The following is a 23434-nucleotide window of genomic DNA, read 5'->3' on the forward strand; positions in this document are numbered from 1 at the left end:
TTGATTTTCATTTCCTAAATCTAAGTAGAATTTAATAGTCAGGAACTAGATTTGTCTGTGGCCTGAAAGGCTACATCAAATCATCCATGAAGCAAAACATCCTGAAATGCAATTCTGCAGACTTCAGGGTTCCCTCTTAATTTGAAAATCTAATGTTGAACTCCATATGTAAGTACAGTGGAATGCAACAGAAATGAACCATTTAAAGCAACAACGCAGAAGTAGGCTAGAGCACATATTCAGACTTGTCTTGAAGCACATTCTTAGGAATGTACCTCTGAAAGGTAAGCTACTAATTATTGTACAAGTCTTTTTGTCTTCAGCCACTCTAATGGCAGAGCAAGCAGTTGATAAATAACTAAGCCCATGTCTCTTCCCATGGAGATTTATTAGCAGGGGAAGGTAAGACATGCAAGATTTGTTTTTGTTTGCTTTTTTATGTTTTGTGTAGTTTATGTGTAAATCTGGTCAGATCAAGAAGCAATTTTTTTATTAGTTTTACTCTGCTTTTAATTATCTCTTTTTTTTTTTTTTTTTTTTTTTTCCAAAGGATTATATTTCCATGTTTAACTTCTTACTGTGTACCCTCAAGGAAAAGAAAAGCTAGTGACCTTGAAAGGAAACCATTGAAGGAGGAAAGTTTTTGGATCCTACAGTTCCTTCCTGGGGTCATTCCAGAGTCATAAAAAAGTCCCTTTTCCGAGTGGGCTGTTCAGCTATCGGACTGCTGTGAGGCAGCAAAGCCAAAAGATCACACACAGAACAGCGGCTGATGCTGGAACTGGTCACAGCAAACTCTGCGCAGGGGAGGTCATGGTTCTGAAAAGTGTCAGCTGGCAAATGCTTTGAAATCTGTACTTGCTGCTTTGCAACAACTTTCTTCCCAAAATATCCTTTGCCAGAGGTAAGGGGACAAACAAAATTCATATATCAGGCTAACCTCATCAAATTGTAAATAAAATTGCAGCGACAGGCCAGCAAACTTCTGTACCCTGAATACTGCTTTTCAAGTGAAGGACAGTAATTAGCTGAAAAATGCAAGGTTGCTGAGCTGTTAACATTTCTGAATTTATTTACAGGGAAGCAGAGTGTGTTCTATATCTCAGGAGTGGCTTATATTAATGAGAGTTTCTCTAATCTTTTCCACACTGGAAATAAGGTGTTAATAGTTCTAAAATGAAATAGTACCTAAAAGACAACTCAGTCATTTTTTTCATAGTTCAAAGTTATTTGCATAAGATATATCACCCTTTGCAAATATTTACTTTGCTATAGCCAAAGACACTGCAAATTATATGTGATGGGTTTGAACTCCTGTCTTTCACACTTGTCTTTGAGTCTGTGTCTTTCACTCTCTCTTCCTGGGCTCCAGAAATGCAGAGAAAAAATAATTTCTTTCTCAAATAAGATCCAACCTGGACTTCAAAGTGAAAGACCTGAATTCTACCTATAAAATTTGATTACAGCCTGATTAAATAGATGGGGGGGGGGGGAAGGAGCTGTATTCATGGGCTCATTACAGGCACAAAAAGGGGATGCTCATACAGACCATAGAGAATTTAAAAGATTTATTTATGATGTATTACTGTAATTTTTAATTTAGACATGCAAATTTTTTAATTTGCACTGACTGCTTTGCCTTAATGGTTTTGATTAATACTTGGAGGTAGTGTTTGTGAAAGAGATTTATACTGTGATTCATCTGCAAAATAATCAAATCATTACCAGCTAATGACAAAGCTGTGAAAAATGATATAGATATTGTGTAACTCCCAGCTATTGCCGTGTACATGAAGGTGCCCAGTTCTTTCAGTAAATGTGGACTTGTGTTAATAACTGCTCTGAAGTTTGCTCTAGGTCCCTTCTAATTTGGTAACAAAAAACATTGATCTTAATGACACTGCCTGATAAAAGTAGCAGTGATTAATATCTCTGAACCCTACATTCCATGAACATGCTGAGGTTGGAGATACCCCTTCTTTTAACCCAGAAAGGAAACCCCATAGAAATTTATGCCTGTCTGTGCATCTACTTCAGTACTGTCAAACCATAAAGTCTTGTCATAGAGAAGACAGTCCTCAAAAAGAGTAGCAATGTCTGTGGCTTTCATAATTAACAAATAAAAGTAAAAAATATTGCCTGTCTGTTTCTAAGCATTTTGCATTTAGAAGTTTCTTGATTCCTATCATGGAATTCTCACTTCATCTTCTTTTATTCTTTTCTGGGAGATATGTTCCTGTAAGACTAGTGAAAGAATCACTTGAGTCCTAATATATGGTATTTTTTGCAACATGAGTGCATCATCACAGACATACATGTATAAACATGCATGCATGAAAAGTCCAAAGTCTTCGAACCATCTCTGGATGAAGCAGAGACAATTTCAAAATAACCCCATAAAATTAGCTACCAAGATATTCTTTGGCTTGAGCTCAAGCTTTTTATGGACTTATAGCAGAATTTCCTTTTCCCTTTTTTTTTTAGGCTTTTCTGAGAGAGCAGATAAATCAGAACTTTCTGCTGAAAAACAGGAAGAGAAACTAGCTGCTTACCAGCTTGTGAATTTATACCTCTAAACCAGTTTAGATCAACAGATGTAAACTAGAGTGGAGCTATTAAAAACAGTAAAGTTATATGACTTTAAACGAGCTGCTAATCTCGTCCCATTGGTTCACTCAATCTCAGGATGAAGCCCCACTTCAGGACTTAAACTCAATTTAACTGCACATTGCTGCCTCTCTCTTTCCCTTGCCAAAGCATACCTTACTGATATTTCACTTGTATCCAGTGCTGATTCAGTTCAGCTCACTGATCTGACAGAAGACTAACAAAAAAATACAGTTAATTTATTGATGTGACTCACTCTTCAGCTGTGGCATTGCTGTAGTTGAGTTAAGGAAAGTATGGGAAGCTGGGGAGTGTTTGTGTTTGTGTGTGTGTGGAGCAGCCTGCCCTTTGGACTTAACAATCTTATTGTTAAGTCAGGTGAGGCAATAAAACCCCCTTTGTTACTCCATGGTGCAGTTGGGGATCTCAAGCCAAATAAGAGTCCCACAGAATACACCAACCTCCTTTAAGCTCTCATTTTCTAAGCAGAGCCACTGTCAGATCTCTTCATAATCATAAATCTATTCTTTGATTTTTCTTACTGCATGACTCATACTCTCTATCTGCCTTTCCACAACAGCCTCTAAAATTTCAACAGCCTACTTATGGATTAACAGTAACATCTTCTCTTCTGCCAAACCATCCTATAAAAGTGCTTGGTTGTCTGATAGAGTGATTCAGCCATTATCACTTGAGTAATCAAAACTTAGCCAACTCCCTGCCTTGGAGGGACACCAGTCTGGTGTACACATACTGTTTTTCAACCCCATGACTCTGTTCACCTATGTTCCCTTTTCTGATCACAAATTTCAAGTGCCTGAGTTTACATACCAGCTTAGATGACTCACAGATGAGCAAACTCAAGCCTGACCTACTATCTGCCAAATAAATTCTTCCTTCATGGGCAGAGTTCAAAACAAAGTCAGTCCTGGACCACAGCTGACTTCCTCCATTTGGAGAAGCAGTCTAGAGGGTGAGCCAAATTCTAACTCTGAGCAGCCAGGAAAGCTTAGCTTAGATGTGAGCTTTACTCTAAATTAATAGAAGGTCTGTGAGTACCTAAATCCTCTCTGTGGAACTAGAACTATGCCACATTTAAGATCACTTTTTTCTAATGCACTCTCAACTGTGAGCAGCAAGTCTGTCCACTTTACCACTGAGCTCAAGATTTCACTGCACACTTTTTTCCTCAATGCCCTTAGCAGTCCCCTAGCTGCTTATTCATTCTCAGCTTTTGCATTACTGTGGTTGCTCCTACCCTGACTCTGTTCTGGGAAAGATGAATTCTACAGAAAAAGGCGCTTGCAGGTAAAGTGGGGCAAACGAAAGCAGGAGGCAACCTACACAAACATGTTAAGAAAAAATTTGTTTGTTCTACATAAGCACTCAGTGAGACAAAGTGAGCTACCTGTGAGGCACTGCGTGGTGGGTCCCTGGCTGTGTGTTCCTGTATCCACTCAATTACTACTCCTGAGAATGTCTTGGGGTAGAAAGTCATTAGTAGCAAAATGTCACCTCTCATTCTACCTTACTTATCTTCCAATTAATTAATTAGGTATAACTTTAAGTATCCATCACACTGCTGATTAACACTCATTGAAGCCAGTGTGATGTCCTGCAATTACTGAAAAAGCGTTCCTTTTCTCTCCTGAAAAAAGGGCCAGTCTAAAATTGTTGATCTTGCCTTCATGAAACCCATTGATTTCAATACCTAATAGTGATTTGGTCCAGAGGAATGCATGCACTGTTATTTTTAGTCCATCCAACCTGCAATAACAAGAAGTATTGCCATGCAAATTCATACAGAACTGGGGTTAGATCTGCAAAGTGATGTGACAAATGCTAAGTGTTGCAAATATTCCACTACCTAACTTTTAGGCACTGTGTTAGGAAGTTATGCAGCCTGGCTTGTCTTGTTTGCATAGAGAAAATTTGGCACCTCTGAATAGAATTCACAGAAGACAACAAGCAAAGCACAGAACTGCTGAAATAAATACTGGAAGAAAAGGATTTGGGCTGCACCGCTGAAAATTCTACCTGGTTTTTCGAGCCTTCTGGAAACAAAGGCCCAAGCAAGGAGCATTTACACATTTACTCGTGCCATGGAAATTAGGTACAATTATAAACTCAGTAGTTCAAAGTTAGATACCCAGTAAATCCAGGAGCTTTCAGAGTTGACAAGCACCTGTGCCGTAAGTTTAAGACATGCAGTCTATGCCCCTGTTGAAGTTATTCACAATTGCATCCACAAACAAGTTTCTGGAGTCTGACCTAATTCAAAGCCCAGAGAAAAGCGTGAAATTCTTAAATCGAACAGCTACTTTATTATTCAAACAAAACTAGGACTTAAAATATATATATATAATCAGTTATATTTTAATAATTGATAATGAGCATTTGTGGTTTCTTTCACCAAAATTTTTACAGCACTTGGTGGGGTAACCATTTCTTGAAAGATTTTTCTAGTGGTAAATGTTTCATATATCAGGATATCTTAAAACTAATTCAATTTACATCTTTACCACAGTGGTCTCTACCATGTATTCACCATTAAAAATAAAGAGAACAGAATTCAGTAATATATTACTAGAACATAGCCTCAGGCAAAGATACTTTTAAGAGAGCATATGATTATTGATCTAAGGGGGTCACACTTAATGAATCTTAGAAGGTTTTTCTGGAAAAAAATACTTTATCTCCAAACACATCCACTTTCATTAACTTCTTACATGATAATTTGACTTCTTGTTACTTATTTCTTATTTTCAAGGTTTATGTTTTGGTTCCTCAACACACAGATGGACACACACACGTATATATGTAAAATAATGCTATATACAGGTTAATTTGGCACATTACATGAGAAAAAAAAAACAAAAGCATTGTGCAAGTCTTGAAGACTGTTATACTGGAGCACTTAAAAAAGAACCACTGAAGCCAGTAAGAGTTGTAAGTTTCCAATAGGCTTCATTAGGCAAGACACTTACAAGACATGGAATAGAATTTATGAGGCAGGGTGATGGTGGCAAGGGACCAGAAGTTAATTCTGTCTTCTTTAACATAATCATGTAGGTATGAACAATTCATCCTACATTACTGCAGCTTCAGAATAGAGCTTCAGTCCATCTAAAAACCTCCATTTCTGTTAGTGTTATGTCTTTTTACAATTTGAATATGTGATTTCAAACATTTCTGCTAAATATTACCAGGCAGATCATGATGAGTTTGTACCACTGATACGCAAAATCCACTGGTTTCAATCTACATGTGGATGAGTGAATCTGTGTAGCAGATTTGTTTCTCATAGTTCAACAATCGCCTTTTGAGTCTGTGAGAAGAAAAATTTCAGTTTGAAATTCAGACTTTTCTCAGATCTATTGTAAAACCACTAATTTACAAATGATTCACACTGAAAATGGCCAGTTCTGAATTATGAAAGTCTAACTGTCTTTGGGTAAAAATTATGTTGAAAATCAGAGACAGAAAAAGAAATATACCATGAAAAGTTTGCCCCTTTGGTGGTTTTTCCAGCATGTGTGAAACCCCAATCACTTTAGTTTTGGTTTTCACTACCAAAAGAAAAAAAAAAAAAAGAGCTAATGACATAGTACAATTTCCCTTTAAAGCTAAAGGAAAAAGGTCATATTAAATTAACAAACACTTTTGAAGCCTCAGGTTGTTTTTTTTCCTTACAGAAGTACACGTTCTCTATTATTGTAGCTGTTTTGAATCTGTCTGGAGAAGTTGACTGCATATTGTTGGTATGTTGATACAAGTGCTCTGGAGAAAAGTTCAACACTGCAGGGCACTACCAGTACCAGCCAAACTGCAGCATTGCTCTACTAAGATCCAAGCAGGCATCTCCTGACTGCAGAAATCCAGTACAGCTAGAATCTACCTTACAGTCGAGGCTTCATTTGGAAAATTTCACATAACCTCTGTGCCACATGCCACCAGGTTCCACAAACCACCTAAAGCTCCCTTGCATGCTCTAACAAAGTTGTAACCAAACACCAGTTTACAGAGATGTGCAGTCCTGCAAGAGGAGGAGAGGTTCTTTCCAACAGCAGATTACTGAGATTTAATAAGTCACCACAGTGATTTTAGCAAGTAAAATCACCCCCAAACACCATAGAAAGGCAACATATTCCTGCCAAACTGACTATGTGGGTAGTGGAGGGAGAGAGGATGAACTCCTCCTAGGAAGGGAAGAAGTAAAGAATTTTCTTCCTGGTTCCTTTGAGAAACCAATAAGAACTCTGAAATACAGTCTGCAATATGAGGAAGATGCACATAAAGCACAGTTCAGTTGTAGGTCAGCTACCCTTGGTTACACCACCTTACTGGATATCCAAAAACTTGTATCACATTTTCCCTGTTCCAGAATTTCCCTTTTTTATGCATGCAGACTCTTTTAAAATTTATCACATTCAGTAATTTCAGTTCTTTACACTGCTATTATATTTGGAAAAATAACTCCAAGCACAGTGAGAAATACTCTGCTAATATCCACTCTATATTTATTCACAGCAATTTTAGAACCATAGTTCTTATGCCACAAAGACCTTTTCAGTTAAATAGTGTTCTTTGTCTTTAACACTTAGTCCTGAACACAATTCTTAAGAATCATCCTATCCCCTCCCAACCTTTGTTTGTCTAGGCTTAACAACCCATCTCATTTAATCTCTTTTCACAGGATTAATTCTCCATTCCCACAAACATACCAGTAATCTTTCTCTGCTTATGTTTTAAGGTCATCTTTCTTGAACACAAGTGACCAAGACTTTGCATGAATTAAATGAGACCTTGTCAATGTTACAAACAATGAAATAACATGAAAACACCTAAATGATAGCACATCTTACAATTCTAATGGACTATACAGTTGCAATAGACTTTCAGAGTTGCTCTGCATGGCAACTTATAGTCATTACCCAGATAAAATAGTACGTTCATTTTTTTTTTCCTATCTTCAACTGATAAATGCATATTCTATTCGAGACCAAGGTCCTCAAGTTCCTGGCTTTGCAATCTGTGCTGGTAAATTTCATCTCATTGCATCACTTGCATCAACAAAATCATCTGGTTCTCCTTTGCCTGATGGTCCAATCTTTTGTTAAGATGATCCTTCCTCATTTTATGTTATCTGTACATCTCACAATTACACATTGACTTTTCATTTCTGTATCTCCTATATCACTAACCAATAAGTTAAATGGGATCATTCCCAAGACCAATCATGAAAGCAAATGTAATAGTTAGTTCATTATTCTTCTGATAGTTCTCCTGTAAGAAATAATTACTACCCTCAACAATCAAGTTCAGCCCATCGTCATTATCTGTGAAATTTAATCTAATCTTTGCATGGCACTTGTAAATATGCATATTAAAAAATTCTTGGTCCAAGGCTTATAGACTATCAGTATAAAGACTGGATGTTGTCCAAATTCTACAATTCTGAAGTACAGAACACTAATTTTTGCTTTTGCTAAGATATAATTTTTATTGCTCTACTCTCATTTCCTTTAGATATCTTTTGTTTTTGTAGATTGAAATTGTTCAAAACAATCATGCAGCTCTGGAAAATTTTCAATTTCAGAAGGCTTTTGAAATTAAATGTATCTTTGAGTTTTTATATATATAGAGTAATGAAAAAACTTCATGCTGCTCATGCAGAAAGAGATTTGGAAATTTGAGAACTTCAGAACCACTGCTCAAGGAGTCAAAACAAAATTTAACCTCTAGAGCCAGGTCTACTGTAATACAGAGACTTATGAGAGAAAAACCAATGACAGAATACCTCCTGATCTTTATGGCCTCGGAGGAATAAACAAATGACAAGTATCTGGGAAGAGAACCTTCCTAGAACCTATGGCTAAATTTGCAAAGAAAGAATGGTTGTGGTGGATAGGCACAGAGAAGAGTAGTAATCTATTATTATACTCTTTAGTCATCACCTTCACTGAACACATGATGGAAAATATTTATTTGATATTTGATTCAGTCCATGGTAAGCCTCACCTCCTCCCTTGACACTCCACCATCAGCATATAGAAGAACTAGTTCCAGTCAGGTGTTTATATTATTATGTTTATATGATTATTTATATGATTAACAAGCTTCAGACATTTATTTTCTGTGATAATTCAGAAGGACTTGAGAATAATTTAATTTGATTTCTATAGAGACTGTTAGTTTGAAAATGAACAAACATCTTAGAGAGAAAAGAGTTTACAAACAGCAAATTCTTGGTTAATCCAAATTCTATACTCTTCCTTACAATTTTTCCACTTAACAACATCATCACCCTTTTGAATTTAAATAATTCTGCTTCTGATAATGATTCAAGTTCTCAAGACCTGAATCTTCCTTCTCAATCTATTAACTAACTTCCCCATGTATCCCAAATTTGTCTTTCTCAATTCCTAAACTTTGATTGCCACCTTTATTATTGTAGTAGATAAGCATCTCACAACCACAGGTAAAGCTACCTTTTAAATTCCTGCTTCCTTTCAATAAGAATAGTTTCCCTCTTTTACAGAAAGACAGTAAGGTAAAATTAGTGCTGTGACTACAGAATCCATGCCTGAAATAAGACCCAAACCCCATTCCTGAAAGCATCATACATGTGATAATTCCCATTCAATTTTAGTCTGAATATGGGACAAAATTATGCACTGGGCACAATAGTAGTCACCTAAATATGAAATATAAACCTTAACCTACTCAGTTTCTCTTAATTGTACTCCATCCATTAGTGCAAGGCACCTTTTTTCCCTGATCCTCAGTGCCTCTTTAACAAATATAATTTTTACCTGCTTATGTAATCTCAAGCAACTTGAGACTTCAGGGTGCACGCCAAGTGCTTCAAAAGGCACGTATGTTCAGATCAGAATGTGTACAAATGAAAGCATGCTGATACAGTTGCTGATGTATTTCTGTCTCTATTTCTTGCATAATATCAGTGCTTGGGCTCCCCTCACTTCTTTGGAAGGTATAGTCCCTTGGGGCAGTGGAGATAACAACAGCAAACCAAACCACCTGGAGACAGTATTCAGTAGATGATTAACCCAATAGTGAATCAGAATGTTTGAAACAGAAACAGCAGGAAATAACTTGCAGTGGGTAACAAGATTTAAATCCCAGCCCCATCCAAGTTAACGCTTAATGCAGAAATTCATTCTTGATACTTATGATCTTTCTTGAATAGTTCTAATGTCATTTATGACAAATTTTGAGATGAGAAAATGATATGGGACAATATATCAGCATAAGAGTCATGCACAAACCTGTTTGCTTCTGTGCACTTGCATTTGTTGGTAATTTATAAAGATTCTTCTTTGTGATAATAGGAATAAGAAACCTGTAGAAACTTACCTCTTCTTCCTTTAATGCTGACTTGAGAGTTTGGGTTTTTTTTCTTGGAATAGCTATGCAAACTGAACAACTGAGGTGGGAGAACAATAAAAGTACTCATTGTGGCTTTATTTATTGCAAAAGCACCAAACAAAAAAACAGTGTCAATCAAGTCTTAATATCTGTTGCTAGGAGAATAAATTAAGAGAAGCTTACAGCAGTCAAACTCCAAGGATGTTCCCCTAGTGTGGACAGAGTGAACATGCCCAGTGGAATCCACCTGGCTTCATCAGAGCTGGCAATCTTCCCTACTACCATCAGGGAGTCATTTGGATTCAGGTTTCTGCTACTTGAGCTGAGATGAGGTAGAAGGTCAGAGTCTGAGTGGGCTTAGGAATCATGGTGAAATAGTCTCAGTGGGTCCCAGCTTAAGGGCCCTGAAGAGCCTTTGTGGACAACACCCATGGACCTGCAATCTCTACTGAGCAGGGTCCCAGATCAATTTTAGTTTATGCATTCACAATATTTTCTTATCTGTATTTTATCTTATTTGCACAAGCAAAGTTATATATTTAAAGGAGACCAGAGATTTGGGGGAAGAGGGCATGTCTTTGAATTTTTTTTAAAAGACAAATATTCATATTTATGTGACATACATAGGAGAAGTTCTGTAAGCAGTTGGAGAGCAAGAGGAAGCTACATGGGAACTTTCAGTATTTCCTGTTGTCATCTTGACAAACCTAAATTCCAGAATCCATCAGGCTCCATCTGAGCACAGCCTTAAACTGAAGTACAATTGTGCCTCACTGTAAAGGCAGTGGGACTGCTCATGACGATGCACGTTAATTAGGCATGAATCTAAATGTGATATGGGACTATGAAAATTCCACTTAGAAAATACCAGGAGGTCCTGGAGTATGTTAATAAGTTAAATCATTGTGGTTTTTTAATTTTTTTTATTTAAGTCTCTGTGCTACTGCTGTAACGTTGTAAAGCCTTCTGGATTTGTGATCTCTGACAAAAGTTGGGGGGAAAAAAATCCTTCGAGGCAGCAGCATGCTAGGTAATGTCAAATTGAAAATAAACAAACAAAACCCCCCAGTAACAAAAACCCCAAACAAACCAAAACATCAACAACAAAAACCCATAGCAAAGTCACATTTCTCCCCATTTCAAGCAAGATTTTTCTTTTCTTTTTTTTTTCCCACTAAAACTATTAAATAAATATGCTTGTACTTTACCAGTGTGCTTGCTGCAAAAAGTGCAATCTATTTGTACAGCAGAGAGAATGAAGGACTTAATGCTTAAAGGCACAAAAAGGGTGTGTAATAGGATTCTGGCATCTTCCCAGACAGCTTGCAGACAAATTCAGAGATGAACAGAGAAGTATCCTTTTTGAAGTATATTTGGCCAAGGTCTCATTCACAAACAGATAAAACCAACACATTTCTGCATGATAAGGGTCAACAGAATAGCGTATTAGTTTGAGAAGAGAACCCATCTGCAATTTTCTTACATAAAAATATACGAGGACACAACAGGAAAGCTGTCAGCATGACAGTTGGAGGATTCTGCCAAGGAGCCAGATGCTAGTGTCAGAAGAACATGTTCCACAGCTTGGCATCTGGGTTCTCTCATTGCCCTCCAAGAAGGAAGAAAAGGAGGAGTGATAAGATATGCCTAAATGAATAAAACTACAAGCAATTCCACCACCACCCCCAACATGCTCAAATCGCTACTTCTTTTAGAAAATCCTCAGCTACATGTTCTCCTACATCTTTTAAATTAAAATGGAAGGTGATAAATTTAACCCACTTGTGTTTTAGTATGTTGAAAAAGCATTTGCAGTTCTGAATACATAATTCTCACATGATTTTAACTGCTCATGTGTGTAGCTGTGCGATATATTTTATTATTTTTTGTTAGCTTTCCACAATTTTGCTACAGAGCATATTTCAAGCTCATTTTTATCCCATGTCATTCTTGGGGCATATAAAACCACATCTATGATTTACAGTTAAGAATAATTACAGCTTTATTCTTTCTCTGAATAGTTACTAACTGAGAAAAGCTGAGAAATATCTAGGGCAAAAAGCTAAGGGTTGGTTTAAGAACCAACAAGTTGATGAAGCACCATAGGGAATCACCTCATTATGTGTGTAGGGAAGAAAGACTGTTCTTAAGATAGTTTTGAGAAAGACACAGTTGCTGCACAGCCCCCTTAATAATTCTGTTCTTAGAGTAGCAAGGCTAAGGCTGTGTTCAGAGTCCCAGGTCCTTTAGTCAGGTTCCCTTGCTATGGGCAATTAAGCATGATCTTTTATCCATGTTCCTTTCCTGAGTCTATCCCCATGATGTCTGAAAGTGACAGCCTTGACTTGATTCTCAGGTGCTGCTGGATGTCTCCCTTTCTTCTGCTGACCAGCTCTGATTAAGGAGGATGGAATGGTTACCTTCATTAAGTTGGTTGAATCCCATACGCAGAGATGAAAAAAACTAAGACTAAACTCCTGATGTTTCTGACATTCCTATACAGAGACAAGAAGGTAGGAATCATGTACTTTCACCTGTCCTACAAAATAAACTAGCTGCTCTCCTCTGAGCTGGCAGAAGCTTCTAAGATTAGATATTTCAGAATTCCAAGTGACATTTGCCTCTGTACCTTACTCTAGATAGACATGAAGTAGCCACATAGCACTGATATTCTAGAAGGCATGGGAATGATTTCCACCTAGGAGTATTCATAATTCAGACAAAATAGCAGATGATTGGTCTCTCTTTGCACTTATTTAAATGCAGTTAAAGTCACCTTCAATACCAGTCCATCCCCAGAATCTTGAGGCAGAGGAATGAAGCAGAAGTACTACAATTTTCAAATTTTACCTCCCTCTCCATGCAATAATGTCTAGCTTGATTGCTGGTATTTGTTCACAAAAGCAATGGTTGATCCCTTTCAGGCATTCTTCCTACTTCTCTTTCAACACAGCACCTGCAAAAATGATGAAGGGAAATGTTTTTTCAAGTAACAGAGGAGAATTCAGAAAACAGTATTGTAAGCTCTGTCCCATGTTGTCTTGTGAGCAAACTGCCAGAAGAAAGTGTTACAATTCACTGTAGGGACAGAAGGATAAGGAAAGCAAACTATCACTGCTACTGTAATACCTACTCCTTGGATTCAAGATAAAGTATGCACTTAGGACAAAAACTTATGTTGTTTGACCTCCAAATCAAGAAAATGCTGTCCATACAAACATAGTCAATGAAGTCTTTAAAATCAAAGCCTATGTCAGAAAAGTGAATCTCCATATTTGCTCAGGAATAAACTTGCTCAGCTGAAATCAAAAGATGATTTTAGTCACTGTCTATAATTTAAAATTCATTTGGGATCTGAAAATCTGAATATTCTTGTTGCCTCTTCCATCAGAAGTGGTAATAAAGCAACTGCTATTAGAATTGCTCCAACAATGAGATGTGGAACATGAAGTGAAAGAGATCTCAGATCAGTCTTCTATGGCTGTCACAGAGCTCACATTATAATAGGAAAATTTACTTTCAGTCAAGTGGATACAGTGCAAAGGAATGTATGAGAACCAGCTGAGGAAAAGGTCCATTTCTGCAATAATAATATCCTATTTTAATTTGTTGCTCGAAATTTTATCTACATTATGTTCTTAGAGTTACTGACAGGATTTAGGGCTGAGTTTAACTTTCATAGAGAAATTACGTCTCCTAATCTCTTGTCACTCTTAAAAAAAAAGTAGAAAGTTCAGATCAGCTACTGCTGACCCCGAAATTAACCTTTTCCTGCTGAAAGCAGAAATAAATCTGATCCAAAAAAGAAGAAAAACTTTGTCATTCATTGTATCAAACATGTCATGTTTGACAGAAAGGGACATATTAAAAAATGTTACCAAGTCCATTTTTTATTTTAATCTCCTTTTTCTTTTTATGAAGTGAAAAAATATCTGACCTTGTCAAGCCAAGGCTGCTGGATTCTCTTTTAGTTTACTGCTAGGACAGGAAAAATGCTGATCTTGACACCTCTTGGAAAGACATCAATAAGAAGTCTAGATCCATCTACTTTTATTGCTACATGATCACTAGGACAACCTTGTGAAGGAAAACTTTTTCACACAGAATATGCAGTAGAAAGATGTATGTAAATGACAAAACAGCAAGAGCCTGGAAATGCACAAGAAGTGGTGCTGATCAAAGTTTGAGGACATTTGACATTATAGGATTCATCTGATATGGACAACTCTCTGTGACGTGAAATATATTAACAGAGCCTCAAAGAAAAGCAGAACACAGCAGGAATGGTGTGACTTAGAGGAAGTTAATAATAGGGCACTGTTTTGTTTTCAATGAAGTATTAGGCTGACGTTTCTTGATTCCCATTATATCATCCTAAAAACTTTTTCCCAATATGTCTAGGAAAAAATATCTTACCAATGGTCAGAGCAGAACTCTAAGCAACTGTTCAAATATCGTGGTTGATCTGGTGGACATGAAACACTGCACTGGGGAACCAGGGGAACAGGACTCTGGATTCAAAGTACACACAAGGGCACAGGCAAGAAGTTTGACTGCAGGGTAAAGTAAGAGACCCTGCAAGTAAAAAGGTCCTGAGTGCTCCCCCTAAGGGGCTACAGTATCCCTAAACTGGGATACTTTGCACTCTGAGGTCTGGTCCAGGAATGTTAGCATTTCTAAGAAGCCTAATATGATGTTTTCATTTTCAGGACTGTTGTGCTAAAACAAGTCAGAAGTATTGAAAATCTCAGAGGACTTCCAAACCATCTGGTAGTGCCAAAGAGTTCTGCTGATGTACAACAAAGTTTGTAGTAGCAGACCACCCCAGCTTTCTCAGTGCCCCTCTCAAATTTCAAAATCTTCCAAAGATCTGTCCATGACATCCATGATTTATTTGTTTCTACCTGCAGCAGCATTGTATATTTTATGTGATAAGTTATGAGGAAATTGGTTCAAAAAGGAAAGTTTTAAATTCCAGTGCAGTTCCTTTGTTTCAAATTACCAAGAAATGAGAAATGAGAAAAAGAGAGTATGAGTGCTATGCTTACTTTGCACTTTTTATGCCACTTTGATTCATGAGAGGAAAATTTCATTGTATGTTTAAAGTCTTTAAAGATACATATTACTAACAAGGATTTTTACAATCAGTGAACAATTGTTTGGTTTCCTCCTTGCCTCCTCCCTCCATACCCAACCCCCCAGCTACCACACACAATTTTAGGAGAATATTTTGTTGGCTATAATTAAACTATGTGTGTTAATTAGGATTAGATTTTAAATTCACTGCTTGGAAAGTAGAAAAAATACAGGATCTGAATGAGCCCAAATTGAGATGACACTTGAATTTCCACAGATGTTTCCATAATCCTAATTTCAAATTGATTGTACTTCCTGAACAGTAAGAAGCCATTTTCAGTTATTTACCCAGATATGAACCACTTTTTTCAGTGGGTAGAAAAATGTCCAGTCCCATTTTTGACTCCTTAAAATAAATGGATACCAAAGAAGATTTTTGACTGGCAGTAAGTTCCACAAAGCCAAAGTATCAAGATCTCAAGGAGGACATCTGTAAAGTTATACAGAATCTCTAGTTCATAGCAAGATTATTGCTGCTGCTGTTGGACAGAACACAGGAGGCTGATCCATCACACCCATATGTGCCACCATATATTTACACTCCTGTGCTCACAGTGGAGATCTGTAGAATCTATCATATAAAGCCAATGCAACCTGGCTCTGCACCAGGAAAGCCTAAATTATTCATCATGAAACCAAGTAGAGCCTGAGGGCTACTTTGACTTAATGGCAGCTGGCAGTGTCCCCAAGAGACTAAAATAGCAGCCATTAACCCATGCGCTCATTTGGTATTTTTTGCCTTCTCTTTTATCACAATCTCCAAACCCATGTCAGGGAGGGTTGGCATCTCTCTACAGATATGAACTCCTCTTGCCTGGCAGCTGATGGAGTCTACTGGAGGAATGGCATGGCACAAGAACAGCATGCTCCATGAACAGATTCAACACAATAACTTCATTCACAACATTACTATTGGCCTGGTAATGTTGGACACAGATTTACAAACTGGCTGCAGAAAGGAGCTTATCACTATTATTAATGTATGTCCTTCTGGTCTGGCCAGGCCTTAGAATTTTTGCTGAAGGAATTCATGTAATTTAAAGCCCAATCCAACCTGATTTGGGAATAGTCCTAAATGATATAACTCATAGTTTGTTCCTGGCCACATCTGTGGCACTGAATGTTCCAAAAACATCATAAAGGATATGTCTGAGCAAGTTTTTCATTTTCTTTCTAAAAATTTCTAAAAGAACTAATAACTTTTAGCAGTGAGTAGAGCTGGGCTTGTGCAGACAGCTTTCATACAAGCTTCTCCATACTGCTGTGCCAGTGATCTGTAACATAAAACCAAGTAAGTGACAATTAATCTCTTTACACAATGGAAAAAAAAAAAAATCCATTCATTTTTCCACATTGAAATATTTTTCCAATTTCTGTCTCCCTCTTTATCGTCAATTATACAGCAGTGCTGGATCAAATGTGAGTAACGGGGTTGAATTTCACCAGCTTGTGAATAAGGAACATGATAAGACAATAGCATGACTGACTCTGGCACAACTACTTATTCTTCCATGTGATATATTTTTGTTTTCACTACAGTATGAGCATTTTTTTTACAAATTTAGGTCATGCTCCACCTTTGCCTCTTGCCAGAAATTCCTTAGTCTATGTTTATGTATCCTGAGTGTAAAATCAGAATCACATTGTAAAAATTTGTAAAAAAAAATCAATGGTACTTTTGTGCAGCATGGGACACTGGAACCACATTGTACAAATAACACACTGCACAAAAGTACCCACTACTCTCAAGGGGAAAGGAGAGAAGGAAAATGTTGCATGGATCAGCCAGCCCTTGAGGCAACTGTTTATTTCAGAAGCAAAAACAAGGAGACCTTATATGAGTCATAGATCAATGCAGTCTTTGGATTTGCATTTGAAGAGCCAAGCATCTTGAGTCAGTTGAATCCATCGTGCCTTTAAGGCAAACCAGCCCTAAATCTGTACCTGACTTGCCTGGTGAGATTCTGCCTCTCTCCTGACTCAAACCAGATTGGGAGGCAAAAGTAGATGCTGGGAAGAAGAATTCAGCGTCAAGTACAATTCTCAGCTTCAGGTTCATGTAAAGCCAAACTGCAGTCCTACCTGTAGAAGGGATCCAACTCAGAACCCTGTAAAACAGAGAACCCTGTAATAACAAGTAACTGTAACAAAAAATAACAAGGATTTTGTTTATTTACAATCTTGCAGCTTCCCCTTGTCACTAAGAACATGAACAGCTCTTCCCAGTTTGCCTAGGAGCAATTATTCTATCTAGAATAATGAATACAAGAAACTCTTTAGCAAATGCCATCATCCATTTTTCACCACCATCAGCAAAAATGGCACCTTTGACTCACATTCAATTGATTGAAATTTAAGTCCATAAAAGCTGCCCTCACATCATGCTTAGTGTTACTAATTTCATTAAATGTCAAAGTAACTGGTAATTAGTTCAATAGAATTACTAAATATTATTACTTCATATAAAATGGTCCATAACCTTTCTGCACATCAAAGCCTGTGATTTACACCAAAATCATTGCAAGTCAATGCTTCCACACACCAGTATAAAATCAAGATGCCATACAGTGTATTCAGCTAAAATGAAATCCCTTTCGTTGATTCCTCCTCTTCAGTTTTTCTGTGCATGCACTTCAATATTTCTGAGAATTTCAGGCTAACCGTATCAGTGGGCTGAATCTTGCCTAAAATAGACATCTTCAGATGCAGTTCTAGCAATGCAAGCCATAATAACAACAAAACACCTTCCAGTACTCTCACAACTGTAGACATAAAGGCCCTATCATGCCTTAAACAGTCAACCGGTACCAACTGCAGTGGGAGTCACATGAAACCGAGGTCAGAATTTGGCCTACAGATAAGGAAGTAGTGCCAGCAAAGCATTTCCACTGAAAAGGCAAAACAAGTTTACCAACTAAACAAAGTCAATTTCCTGAAAATGACAACAGGTATAGGTGTAATTTCAAGAACAACTTGAGGGTTTCATCAGCCCTCTCTTTTTTTCACTGCCTTTTGAGAAACAACTCGTTTTATCAGAAACTGCATGTGTGTGCTTGTACGTGTGAACAAAGAGTTACTACAGAAGTGAAGTGGTAACCAACCTGAGGTTTTTCTCTTTTGTTTCCTGGCTATGTAAGCCTTTTTTTTTTTTTTTTTTTTTTTTTTTTACTGTAATTATAAAATTGTGGGAGGGTGTGGTATGTTGACCATCACATACAGGATTTTTCCTGCAAAATTTTATTAGTGGTTTTTCACATATATGATTCCATATGACTGTAAATGCTCAGTGTACACATGCACATGCAGATTTTAGTGCTGCGGTGTATCTGTATGTGTGCGTATGCACACACATACACAGAGCAGTATGCACACAAAAATACATTGTGGTAGAGCTGTGGTAGCTGCAAACAGATCAAAGTAGTTGTACAGCTATTTGCAGTAGGTTGTATTCAGCAATATTCCATAAAATCTTCTTTGGTATCTCACATGGAAAAAGCAAAGCAAAATAGAAATCTTTACATATGTGGTCTTTTAGTGGCTTTATCAGACAATGCAGTCCAGTGTTTGATAGGTAAAGGCTGTAAATACTGTAAAAATGCAAACTTTATAAAGCCTTTTTAAATCTTCTGGTAAAAGATATGAAGCATTGGTACACTTCTAAACTCTGCATTTACTGAACCACTTCTGGGATTCAAAAATACTAAATCCATGCCTTAACTGACAAGTTTATGTATGTTATTACTTAACAAGACAGTAAAATGCATACTTACTGCAGATTAATCTAACTGATTAATACCCCTAAGGAAGGGTTCTGGTTGGTCTGTCATGTCTCTGACTGCCTGAAAAACAGTTCCAGGAAGGTTATTTGTATTTAAGATACCTTACTAAGAAGTTGCTCTTGGTGCATAATTTTCTTCTTTTAGAAAAAGTAGATTTTTTTTTTCTTCTTAAATTAACAAATCAGGAAGTTGCTAACTTTCTGGAAACTTCAGCTGAAAATAATAAATCCACCAAAAGAAAAACAGTAGTTTAGTTGGGAAAAAAAAGGTTTCACAGAAAGTGGAGACTTGGTACATACTGACCTTTTGAAGGAAAGGTAAAGTTACAGTCTAACTCCTAAATACCTTGCTTTTATATTAAACAAGTATCTTGGAGGAACAAGTCTCAGGATACTTTGCATAATTTTGACACAGTGTGTCAAAGAGGGAGCGAGTAAGTGGGAGAAACCCAACTTGAATCTTTATCATCGGCTACCTGGAGCACCAGCAAAACTCCTTTTCATCAGCCGGCTCTGCCCCACCTCCTGTCCAGCCTCTGCCCCCTCACCCTGCCTTCCTTTAGCCAACTCTCTTGCCTAGGAAAGCTGAGCAGTCTGCCCCCTAAAGCTGCTGGATAGACAAAGATACCTGAGTGAGTTTTATACCTAGAATACACGGCAGAGCCACATTGTCAAATCTGCTCTTTGGCTTTACCAAGGAAAACCAGGGAGTGCTGGAACTTTATCTTTTTTTCTCCTTTTCTCTGAAGCCTGTGTTGCAGTATACGTTGTTAGCATCTGGCTGGTGGCATCCTCCTCATATTCAGAGTCTCCTCATTCGCTGGTCACAGCCTCCTGGAGTGACAGCTAGGTTTGCAGTATGCACTTTTGGTTGCCTGTCCTCAGACAGCTGGAGTCAGATTCCCAAAGTTAATCACAGTTTCCTGGAAAAATGTAGCATTAATTTTAAATGCAAATTATTGAAATGTACAACTAGTAATTCATATTTTCTAATTAATAAATACTGTGTGCATGATGCATTAGTAACACTATTAAATATTTATCTATAACTGGAGATATTGTGAATTATAATAAATTGTGAAGGGATTCTATTAGCTTTCTTTAAAGATAAATAAAATTAAAATTGTGATCAATATAATGAATACATTACATTAAAATTCCTCTTGCCTCACAAAACCATATCTGTTTATGTGTTTTATGAACAAATCTCATAAAAATGTTAGCAATATTTAAAAACAAAATATGTTAAATAAAAATAAAATCTACTATGGAGTAAATTTAAATATTTAATGATATAATTAAGTCTTATTAATGTAATGTTCTTTATTTTTTTAGATTAAAAATTCACAAGAATTGTCATCCTCTTTCATCTTAATCAGATGGTGTGTTTGTCATAATTATTTGTTATGTATTTTCATTAACATTTGATGAATATTAACTTTGCAAAATAGAACAATCTTTTTCCTGAACAAATCTGCTGGAGCAATATAAGGCCAAGTGCCCTGTGCCTCTGCTGCAGTGCCACTGAGGAGGCAGTAGAGTGACAGGAGGATTCTCACCAGCTCCAAGGACTTCTCCCTCCAGCCCATTGCCAGGTGCTCCTTCATGCATGAAGACAAGTATGCTAAGTTTGGGTTTTCATGTCCAATTTTCATTTCTGCTCATCTGGGTCAGTCTTTCAGCCATGGCAAACTGATATAACTTCATAATTATCCCAGTTCAGAGAAGGTGAAACTTTACAATCAGTCATCCTCTCCTGATGCTTCCTCTCTCCGTGTGCCTCTTCAGAGCCCAGCTCACTGTGAAGCCCCTGAAATAAGCACAGGGAAGTGTTGCGATCCACTACAACAGGGAAGATTTGGAGAAAGTGATGTAAGACCTTCGAGGGTGTCTATAGCCTAACTTTCCCCTGCTTTTCAAGTCTGCTGAGCATTACTCCTCTGGAAAATGATTGCATACAGGCAGCATCTAGCCCTGGGCTGTGTGCACTGCCTGTGCAGTAGTGGGGATGACCATAGACAGTAAAATGTGGAAAATGACAGTGGAAAATGAGATCCTCTTTCCTGAGGGCTCTGCTTAGCTTCCAAGTCTTTTATCTTGCACAACTCACGTAAGTGGGACTGCATGTCCAGTAACACACAACCACAGGAATAGTTTTGATGAAATAGTGGCCTTTTGCATTATTTCAATATGTTAAGTTCTGAAACATCTACAAATCTGCTTGTTACTACAAAACATCTACAAAAGCTTGTTACTTGCCTTAGCAAAGCCACTGCAATATCACCCCATGACTCAAATATTTTTAAGTTGAATAAAGAGAAAGCTAAAATATTATTAGAGACTGTGAATTTAGACATCCAGTCCTACATTTACAAAAAACCGTGGTATCAGATTATTTTTAAGGACTTGATTTTGTCTCCTTTTCAATTATGAAGGATAAAATAAAATTGAATGACTGAAAGGAATAAATAGATAATGAAGTATTGGGATTTTTTTTTTTGTATATAGAAGCTCCTTATTAAAATGACTGTTTTCTTCAACTGCTTAATTTAATTTCTCTTAAGCAGGTTTTTACTTGTTCTGCTCATACTAATGTACAGGTATCAGATGTGTTAATATGACACTTCATGGGTCACACCCTGAACTTGAAGAACCACTTTAACCTCTTCATTACCCTGTGGACATAGCCTGCACCTCCTCGCATGCGGCTGCTCACCCTGACCTACAGAGGTGCGATGTAGTTTACAAGGATGCATCAGCAGTCAGGAGGCATCACGGGGTTCATCTGTCCTCTCTACCCTCTGCACTACTCTTTGGGATACTTCTTCACTACTATGACTGCTGCACAAGCAAGGCAGGTGATCACAGTTATTTTGTAAGGCCAAAGCTAAAGCATTTCTTTTGTCTCTTGTCATTGGTTTATATTTTGTCAGTTGAAGCTAATGGAAATTAGGCATTGCACAGGAATGTTTTTAAGACAGAGAAAATGCTCATTTCCCCTGCAAGAAATCTCTCTCTGATAGACACATATGCTATGAGAGTATACACAATATTTTCATGGACTAACTGAGCACAGAAATTATCTATGTCCTAGAGAAAGAGTCAGTTAGCTGAGGACTTGTTTGATTGTATGATTAGGGCTGAAATCAAGTTTTATTTGACAACTTGAAAAAAACAGAAGCAGAAGCAATAGGGTGTCAGAGGTGTGATGGGGGTCACAAAGACAAGAGCTACTAGAAAACACAGGCCAAGGGTGAACAGGCAGGAAGCAAGTGGGAGACAGGATCAGAGGCAGGGGAGCTAAAGCAGGAGGAGGGACACTTGTGTAAACTTTTCATGTTATCCATACAAACTCGCAGTGTAGCTGAGTCACTAGACAACAGGAAGACATGATTTCTGGGTAAACTTCAGAAGAAAGCAGCAATGCCTTTGTTATCTTAATGGTCACTTTATGGTAAAAATCTCCACTGGCCACCCTCCAGTTATGAAGTTCACGTATTGTACAGGCATTTGTGAGCAGAGACAATAAACTGCCTGGTTCTCTTTCCCTTTACATTCATTTGGAGACATTTTTCCACTGTCTAATGTTTAGAGCAAGTAGGTAAGGGCTAAGGGACTAGAGTTCAAGTTTGAGCTACTGGCTCACTATGTGACCTGGAACAAGAAAATCAGAGATGGCAAGCTCCCCTCACTTCCCCAGCATTACCTTATTGTGCCTCTTGCTGTTTAATGAGAACAGGCAGCATTTGGTGGGGTACTCTCAGATCAAGGAGGGAAATATGCTTAAATTATGAAAAGTCAATTGTCTTTCTGTTTATTATATGTAGGTGCAACGACTCCTCAGGCAGGTTTGAGCATTTTGTGCAATAAGGTTCAGAAACAGTCTTTTGACTCAGCAGACCTCTGAAGGCAGAAGCTGGTAATTTCATGTGGACAGAGCATGCACCTAACAGCAGTGGGACTACAGATCTCTGTAGTTGTTGAATTTCAGCAGTAATTGCCTTTTCCATTTCACCTTCCCTTTGAAAACTTGCAGGTATTATTAACATAAAAAAGCCTTAGGAAATTTTGTGGGCTGTATTTTATGGAGAATTCTGACACAAGATACAAATCTTTTCCAGCAGTTAACGCCTTCTCTGAGGCTGTTGAGACAGATGAACAAAAGCGGCAAACCTCACAATGGCTCAATCCCTCACAATCACTTAACCCAAAATAGTAAAACAGATCTACAGGCACCTAAATGCTTGTGATCCTGTGGACATCAGTCAAGGAATCCTTGCATTTTAATCAAACCTTTCCTCTCAGGCAAACATGTCAAAACTCCAATGTATTGCTTTAAGGCTTCAGTAGAACTGAGGGGAGAAAAACTTTATTTTCCAACCAGCCACAATGAATGAGCTGTGGAGCACGATCACACTTTGTATCAATTCCCTGCCTTTCCTGTTCAGAAGTCATAAGGGGAGATAGAGAAGGGTCTACTTTTTCAGTCATGTAAGCTTTTTCTTATATCTGTGCTATTGATTC

The sequence above is a fragment of the Pseudopodoces humilis genome, chromosome 1 (genome assembly GCF_049639895.1).
Source record: "Pseudopodoces humilis isolate 2021_Gansu_Grassland_sample_001 chromosome 1, ASM4963989v1, whole genome shotgun sequence".
Taxonomy (NCBI): Eukaryota; Metazoa; Chordata; class Aves; order Passeriformes; family Paridae; genus Pseudopodoces; species Pseudopodoces humilis.